A 9,309-nucleotide genomic window follows, 5' to 3' on the forward strand; every position below is an offset into this window, starting at 1 on the left:
GGGGTTGATGGGGGTGTAAGCCAAATTACACTTCACATTATGTCATTTTCTGGCTCCAAATTCTTTAACGGCTTCCATCTGCGCTGTAATAAAACCCCAGGTCCTTTGCAAGCCCAGCGTCCCGAGGAACTGGTTCTGCTGCCTCTGTCTCCTCTGCCACTCGGGGGGCTTCCCTCCTTGCCAGCCACACCGTCCTTCCTGCCCCTCGAAACGCGCAAACTCATTCTGAGAAACCGCATCAAACTGACATGCCCTAGTTTACTGAAAAATAAGCAGAAATGATTCTGTGTTTCGTTGTCTTGGGGAGAAACTCTTCTCGGAGAGGACGAGTCCTCTGTAGGGTCCCGAAGGCAGAGTCAGCAAACAGGAAGGGTGTCCGTACGCTGGAAAGCTGGCGGGGCCTCGGCACCATCTTTTATTGGTCCTTTTTTTTTTTTTTTTTTTGTACCAGGATTCTAACTCAAGACCTTGCAGTTGCTAGGCAGGCACTGTGCGGCTGAGCTATCTCCCCGGCAGGAACATCACAGGTTGTGACTGGGCCGTGGGTGAGGACGAAAGAAGTATAGGATGGAATCTTAAGTGTTTTCCCCATGTTCGCTGGACTGAGAGCAGCTTTATGCAGTTACCATTACTGTACTATTTACTTCTCTGCCCACTGACTGACTGCAGCTCCTAACACTGCAGTGTGGAGAGAGAGTCTCACCGCTTTAGACACACATGTCATCCCCTCAACTGCGTCCAGCAGCCTCTACCTGTGTCAGGGATGAGTATTTCAAACAATCACTGGACCCCCGCTTGTTGCGTCGGTAAGAGGCCCTGTGAAGCACTGTGAATAGCAGGCCCTTCAGCTGACCGTTGTCATCGGCAGTGCGGAGGGGAGATTCACGAGTAAATGGCCCTGTCTGTACTTCACAGGCAAGACGAGCTCCTTTCACTACTGCCAGTTCTTAGGGTTTTAGGCTCATCAGTGCTGCATAAACTTCCCTCCCCAGCCACACCTTTGCGTTCTCCTAAATGGACACCAGGGCTGGGCAGGGATGAGGCAGACCCTGCTCAGGCCATGACAGCCAGACAGCCCGCCTCAGTGCCTTGCTAAGTTCCTCTTTCTGGATAGAAATGCTTTTAAAACAGTCTGTTGTTATCTCATGGCCTGGCCCCCGCTTTCAGATAAGCAGGGACTTTCCGTCACTCTCCACTGTGTGCAGAGTAAACACACAGGCCTGTCTCTGGGAAAGGCTGCACTCGGGCCAGATGCTCAAGCAGCCTGGCCTGGCAGCGCCGCTGGGGAGAGGTTCACGTTACTCCAGGTTTGAAAGGCCAAAGGTCAACGTGGGCAACTCCAGTCCTCCATCCATCCCTTCACCCAGGGCAGGACCATCGACTCCCTTCATCTAAACCAAGGATCACTGTACTGGAGACCAAGATACGGCCCCAGATAATCCGGCATACTTCTCCCTGCTAGATTAGCCTACATAAAACATCGCAGCCCACCCAGATCAGCAGCACTTAACAGTTGCTGGGGGATTTCCAGGGATCTGGAAAAGCCAACTTCTCTATAGTATGAGAGATAAAAATAGAAGGAAGAGGGAGGTCTCTGAGAAAGGTATTGAACGCTTCTAAGGAGTGATGATTGAAAGACTCAAATGTCTCAAGCAAAGGCCCGGAGAAAGATATCGCTTGGATATTACTTTATGTGCCTTAACTAACTGGTGCTGCGCAGCTGGGTAAGCGGATCCATTGCACAAGAGCGGAACGTAAAGTGCTACCTTCCCATTTTCCACAAAGTGAGAAATTTACGCTAGCAGATTATAGTCTACTAACCAAACACAATGTGCACCACGACAACTGTGTCACTCCTGTTTTATTATTATTCATTTTTAAATAACACTCTTGGCCAATTGTGATGAAACTCTTGGCCAACACTGACTATCTATTGGCTGAAGTATCAATCAGTGAGGTTTATGTGTATCTAACCGGTCTCGGTAGACCTGGTCCCCAGCCTGCTGGAGGTAAGTGAGCCTCGTCTATAGCGCTGGAAGAATTGGAAACAGGTACTTAAGGAAAACCAGTTGTCATTACCACAGCAAAACTGGTCCAACATATGCTACTTGGGATTTATTCTGTGTTGACGACAACTTGAAAGGCATGGGGCTTTCTGACCTGACAATAGATGACCACCTCGCTGAGTCTTGGGAGGGCTACCTGTGGGAGTTATAGTGGTCCGAAGAAAGGATTAATAATTTTCAATTGGGGTGTGGTGCCGCACACCCGTAATCCCAGCACTGGGGAGGCTGAGGCAAGAGGATCACTGCAAGTTCAAGGCCAGCCTGGACTACACAGTGAGATCCTGTCTCAAAAAGAAAAGAAAAGAATAATAATTTTAAAGGCTTACATTTGTAGGAAATGTCCTTTGCCTTGCAGAGCGCTTCCCTACCGGCTACATCATCCCCTCTCTGGGCCCAGTGGACCTGCTCAGGAACCGAAAGGAGAGATGGAGCCCGGCTCAGGGCTTGGGGCGGCCCCACACGGCCCAGAGCTCTCTGGCTCTGCAGTCGCCTTTTGCACAGGAGAATATGACACGACTATGACCGCGCTCTAAATTTCATTTTGTGTCTAACAAGTTACGCAGGCAAATAGAAAAATATGCTCGAAAAATATTCCCCAAGAGTCTCAGGTATTCTGAAACAAGGAGCCTGTGCGTCAGAAAAGGACCTGGGACAGCACGCCCACGCTTCCCACTTCCCCGCCTCTTCCTCCGCCTCTTTCCCTTGCTTCTCGGCCTGAACGTCTTATTACCCGAATCTCTAACCTGCCGGACTTTCAGCCATCCAGCCCTCTGAAGAGCAGCCGTGTAGCTTTATCGTAATAGGGCAATGTATGATATTTAACGTCCTGAATTTAAAAAAAATTACACTATTATTGAATGAATATTTTTAAATGATTTTCGAAATGTAAATAGAAAAGTGTCTTCAAAAAAGATGAACTGAGATCTTTTTTTCAAGATTAATCTTCATTTTTTTAGTTTCAAAGCAAAAAAGTAGAATATGCTCCCAGTTGTACACTATGAGGTCATCAGGACTGCCCACGAGCCTTCTCTTCCACTCCCTCTAGGGTTCATTTTCGTCAGTCCACATCTGCGGTGCATCTGTCTGCGTCCTGTGTGGACTCGGTGGGTGAACATAGCACAGCCAGGGCCTTTCTCATCTTCTCCCCCACCTCCCCTCCCCTCCCGTCTCTTGTTCTCCTTGCCATTAGAGAAAGGTCTATCTCCCTACTTTATATCATCTATCTTTTATTTAGCTTTTTATTTATACCCTGGGTTTCTCATGTAAGAGAGACCATCCAGTATTTAAACTTGTGCATCTTATTTATTTCCCTAAACATGATGGTCTCGAGGCACATCCATTTTCCTACAAATGACTCAAGTTTATCCTTCTTTACAGCAGAGTACTACTCCATGTGAATAGAAACGTAAATAGAAAAACTGCCTCAGCCTCCCACAGTGAGATTACAAGTGGGTACCCCTATGCGTGGATCATTTACAAATATTTTGAACCTCTGGTTGCTGAGTCCACACAAGCCTCGGTGCAGAGGGCTGACTGTACTGCTGAGACCAGCCTTGCACAAAAAGCCATCCTGGCAGCCGGGGCTTAGACAGCAAAGAGCAGAGTGTCAGTGGGCCGGCCAGGCAGGTGGACAGAGGACGGGCCATAGCTGCTCAGGCAGGCGGCTGTGGACAGACAGGAGGGCTTGCACACAGGGAAGGCTGTAGGCACATCTGATGCGCCGTCTGGCTCCTCTCCTCCGCGCCCCTCTCCTCTTTGTCTTCACTTCTGCTGCTTTTGGGGAGCACGGAGAGAAGGTGGGGAGAAGATGCAGCTGCTGGCGCCTGAGCGCGTTATTCATTTCTTAAAATTTGAAGGAAGACTGTTCTAGCTTTGTGGTGTTCAGGGGGAACTGAAGAGCAAAACCATGTTTATAGCACAAGTCACAGTAGTTAAATGTTGGAGGTGGTCTCTGCATTCATCAGCAGATGAATGGATACAGTGCAGTGTTTATTTACACACCACAGGCAACTTAGGAGAGCCTGTCACAAAGTGAAAATTAAAGGGGGCTGGAGGCTGGGAATGTAGCTCCAGGTGAAGGCCCTCCATTCAATCCCCATACTGGAAAAAAATTGTCTACACTGCATATATACAGTTTTTCTTGTCATTTTTTCCTAAATATGCAGATGACATACAGCATTCACATTATTTCAGGTAGTGAGAGTCATCTAGGGATGATTCAAAGTAAACAAGAGAATGTATATGGTTATGTGAAGATACCGCAGCATCTTTTTGGTTTGTTTTTAAGAAGGGGTCTTGCTACATAATCCGGGCTGGCCTTGAACTCACTAGGTGGCCCAGGCTGGCCGAGATTTGCAGTGATCCTCCTGCTTCAGCCCCCTGAATGCTGAGATGACAGGCATGAGCCAACTCGCCTGCCCTCATGGAGGCATTTTACAGATGGGCCTGAACCCAAGGGCGTCCTGGAACTCGTCCGGGCAGATACCGCGGGAGGACGGTGCGTCCCCATGGGCTTGCAGAATGGCGCAGGGGTGCTCAGCATCCGTGAGTGTGAAATTGTAGCTCCTGGCAAGTATTTAAATTCTCTGGAGTTGTCAGTTTTCTAACGTGCCGCTGTACCTCTCAGTAAGGTAAGGAGTCTCGGTGTGCAGGCTGGGATACAGAGAAGTGGAGAAAGTGTAAACTAGCGCCGGTGTGGTGGGGCGTTCACTCGTGAATGTCTGCAGTGGGAGTTACCACTACTGACCTGGAAATTCCGTTTCTACCCATTTATCCTGGGTACAGTCCTGTGCACCAGCGAGCAGTGTGTTCACCACCACCACCACTGCAACGTTAATGCAGCATAAGCCATCAGAACACCCAACAAGGAGAGATTTGTTAGCGAGATGACGGCTCGTTCACCCGCTGGAATGAATGTGTGCGCAGGAAATGTGAAACAGTGAAAGCAAAAGAAGTGTTTACAGCCTTGGAAAGATGATCACGTTATAGTCAGAAATAAAAAAAGGTCTACATAGCACAGTCCAGTGTGTAAAACAAAATAGGTCCACAGAGCGTGCACACAGGAACATGTGGTTATTTTTAATTAGAGTGACTATGAAAGCTCCACAGAAAAATAAATCAAATCCTGTAAAGTCAAGCAGACGCTGGAGCTTAATGAGAACATGTCACAGTGCCCTGGGCAAGTGCCCTCCCCGGCGAATGCAGCAATCAAGGGCCGAGCCAGTAGCTTCCTGTGTCACAGTCTGTGAAGCCCTGGAAGCTCCACAGCCTTGGCAGGAGCCAGGCACATGCCAAGCCCGCCCCACACGGACAGCGTGGGGAGCCCTTGCGCAGAGCGGCGACTGTCCTCACAGCAGGGAGTGTGTGTCTGAGAGCTGAAACTTTTACGGCTTTTTCTTCCCCTCCCCCACGCCTCTGGCCACCCACAGGCAGCGCCATGGGTTCCCCCTCCGAGAGAGAGGGGAGACTCCTATCTCCTGCCTCCCGATCTGGACAGACCTGGTGCAAACCTCATTCATCAACCCGAACAATCTCTGCCAGAACATCTTAAAAACACACTGAGAAAGATAAACAGAAAACTGAATTGCATTTTCTGAGACATTTCAACTCCCCCGGGGTTTGTAAGTCCATTTTCGGTCATGACTGGGAGCTCCCTTGATTCACACTAACCAGCCAGAGGCTGAAAACAGAGTGTGTGTGTGTGTGTGTGGGGTGTGTGTGTGTGTGTGTGTGTGTGTGTGTGTGTGTGTGTGTGTGTCGCCTGGCCTGCGCGGGAGAGGAAGCCATGATCTCCCAGAAGGTGCAGGGCCTGGGAGACAGCTGCTTGCTTTTACAGGGACTGACAGGTCTGGGAGGAAGCTCAGCCTGGCTTCTGAATATAAACAGGAATTAGTAAAGTAGAAGTAGAACAAATAAGCATAATGATTGCACGACCTTTCCCAAAGCGCAGGCCCCTGGCAAGGAGGACGGAGGCCAGGGCCACCCTGCCTCGAGCTTGGGGGACACTGTGACCCACCGGGCACCCCGTGAGAACCTCATCGTGGGGGCAGCGCTCTGCGAGGGGAAATGGGGGTCAAGTGGGTCTGGGGAACTTTCCAAATATTGTCTTTTCACTCCAGAAATCCACCCAGCAGCCAGCGAGCAGCACAGGGGCAGCGGCTGAGCCCCTGGTCTCCGTCCAGCGAGAGGCCACCGTCCCCAGGCTCCAGGAGGGGGACACCCAGGGGCCTGCTCCGAGACCCCAGCCACGCTCACTCTCCGTCACCCCACAGCCACGTCTCCACAGCATCAAAAAGCTGTGGCTTGAGGGGTTCCCAAGGTCAGATTCTGAAAACAAAGCGTGTAGCGAGGAGTGTCCAGGGAAGGGGAATCCCGGCTGGAGCTGGAGTTCTTCCCCCTGGGATGGCACAGTAGCGGGGGTGCAGTTCGCAGGGAAGCCTTCATCATCTCTTTTTTTTTTTTTTTTTTTTTTCTTTTCTTCCGATACCAGCAATTGAACTCACAACCTTGCGCTTGCCAGGCAGGCGCTTTGCCGCTGAGCTAAATCCCCAGCCCCTAATCATCTGGAAAAGCTAAGCTCGCTGTTGCTCAGGGCTTGACCTGGGTCTCCCTGACCATTCGATGGCACCGGCTTGGAGGAGCTGCGGGGACCGGGCCTTCCCTAGCCCTGACCCTGCCCTCGCCCGCCAGCTCTCGCCTCAGCTCATCTTTTTCACTCCCTGCCCCTCGATATCCCTCTCTGTCTCTCTCTCGTTTCCCATTCCTCTCCCCTGTCTCTGTCTCACCCTTTCTCCCTCTGCCTCTCTCTGTCTCTCTGTCTCTCTCTTATACACACACACACACACACACACACACACAGCCACACACAGGCTTCCCAGAGCAAAAGGCTCACTGGCCTGGAAGGAATCACAGACATCGCGTCCCCTATCTGTCTGATAAGATTTCATCTCAAACCCTTCCTGGTGAGTGGAGATCAGGCCAGTGCAAAAGATCGCCAGAAAGTCGATGGGTGATGCCCCTCCTCAGCCAGCCAGCAGGGAGCCCGCAGCCCCTGTGCTCCCCAGGCCTTGCAGGAAGCTGCGCGGCACACAGCCCGAGCCTGCCGCAGGACAGGGACCCTGAGGAAACACACACAGATCCAGATGGGCAACTTCATTCTCAGCGAGCCCCGCAGGTCACAGCGAGGCCTGACCACCTGTGGAGAGGACCTGGGCTGTTCAAGGGCAGAGGCGCAGGCGCTGGACCGGGCTGGAGCTCAGGGCCTGCAGGGCAGGAGGAGCTCAGCCTGGACCAGGCAGAGAGCCCTGCCGTGGGCGCCCGCTGCCCCAGAGCGCAGGACTGGCACCCTGCAAGGCTACAGCCCAGCCTCTCTCGAAGCTCAGCAGTGTCACAGAGAGGCGGCCAGCCGCCACACTCGTGCAGAGGCGACAAGTGTTGGTGTATGACACAACGACTGAGGCCCCTCGCGCACCCCGCCTGGCTCCGTGTCAGCAAGTACAGTAGTGCAAGAAGACAGAGGACGCCACGTCCGAGGCCAGGGAGCACAGGGCCCAGGAGGGCCGGGACAGCAGGGTTTGCCAGAAAGGGACGGCACCTATGCTGGGGAGGTTGTCCTGGTGCCGCGTGCTAGGCTGGCCAGGACCCCTTTTGTTGTCAAGGCACTCGATGCCCTGAAGGGTTCTATATACTGAGAAAAAGAGTGCGCATTTTATCTAGGAAGTTTTCCATTAGTAATCAGTTTATCAGACAACATTTTAAAAACATATTTTCTTTTTTGCCAGGGTATGGTAATACACACCTGTAATCCCAGCACTCCGGGAAGCTGAGGCAGGAGGATCTCAAGTTTGAGCCCAGGCTGCCCAATTTAGTGACTTCGCAGGAGGCTATCTCAAAACAAAAAATAAAAAGGGGTGGGGCTGTACCTCAGTGTGAAGGCCCTGAGTTCAATCCACAGTACTCCCCCGGAAGATTATTTTCAGGTTTTACATTCAGCTTACAAATCTTACTTTTTTCTACCAATAAGTACGGAAAGTTTTAGCTAGCTTTTTAGTCCTTTTTACTTGGTTACATTTGTAACCTTAGAAATTAAGTGTCTTCAAGTAGTTTAAAGTGCATTTATACACGGTGTGCATGTGTGTGCTAGTGTGCTGCTAGGACCCAAATCCAGGGCCTCACATACTACCTAAGCAGGTGTGCTCTACCACTGAGCTGCAGCCCCAACCTTCAATTTTATTTTAGGGGCATCAATTATCTGACCAACAGATATTCCCCAGCATTTAATCTAATAAATTGTGTTATAAATACAATTGACAGGAATATCCACTTGGTTATATCTCAATTATACATTTTAAAAGAGAATAACATGAATGTCATTTTAATAGATCAAGGTTTGCTAGCTATGACAAGTGTGCAGAAGTACCAAACATGGCCTTCTCCACACAAAAATATTAACGTGATGGTTTTAATGACTTTAAATGTTTGTACACATAAGATGTCAAGGCAACCAAAGATGTTTACCTAGGGAAGGAGACGATCAGACTCCGTATTTACTGTAATTATCTTGCAAAGAATTGCTTGGCTGGACATAAGCTCTGCAGACTCAGACTTCCTGGATGATGTCCACTGCAAAAACCAAGGAAACTGTCATGTCACCTGAAGAAGGGTTGTGGGGGCTGGGGATTTAGCTCAGTGGCACAGCACCTGCCTGGCAAGTGCAAAGTCGTGAGTTCGATTCCCGGTACCTGAAAAAAACAAAAAAAAAAAAAAAAAAAAAAAAAAAAAAAAAAAGAAGTGTGGAGAGTTGTCAACTCAGCATTCTCGAAGTTACTACTTGCCGAGGTTTGGGTGGCTTGGAGGTCACACGCTGGTGATCATGTGACTTGGGAAGGGGTGGGGTCACATCCTGAGACTGGAGTAGGGACATCACTTGCTTCTCGGCTGACAGAGGTCTGAAGCTCAGCCCAGCTTGATCTGCTGAGCAGACCATTTCCTTTGGCTCCTAAAATCCCCATGTGTCTCCACCACTGAAAGTCGCAGGTTTTGAATGTGACAGAATCCAACACCACACATACACATCTACGCAACTTGGCCTTTGTGGACTCCTACCTTCTTCAGCTGCTGAATTCTGGATACCTTACACGACTTCAACTTACAGTCTCGGTGTATCCGGTCAGTCCACGCGCACCCTCATCTCTCTGAGGTGTTAGCCTTGGTGTTACGCAGCCGCTGAGAATTAAGTGACAAA

General features: G+C 50.3%; 1 long non-coding RNA gene across 1 annotated transcript; it reads right to left on the reverse strand.

Moving 5' to 3' along the window:
* Positions 1–4,427: 4,427 nt before the first annotated feature.
* Positions 4,428–8,791, reverse strand: LOC106146364. The gene is made up of 3 exons (XR_001230777.1): positions 8,583–8,791; positions 7,864–7,948; positions 4,428–4,718 (listed from the first exon to the last, which is right to left on the reverse strand). It is a non-coding gene; the product is annotated as an uncharacterized LOC106146364 (long non-coding RNA).
* Positions 8,792–9,309: the final 518 nt, after the last annotated feature.

The sequence above is a fragment of the Chinchilla lanigera genome, unplaced genomic scaffold (genome assembly GCF_000276665.1).
Source record: "Chinchilla lanigera isolate Chin_1 unplaced genomic scaffold, ChiLan1.0 scaffold00075, whole genome shotgun sequence".
Lineage (NCBI taxonomy): Eukaryota > Metazoa > Chordata > Mammalia > Rodentia > Chinchillidae > Chinchilla > Chinchilla lanigera.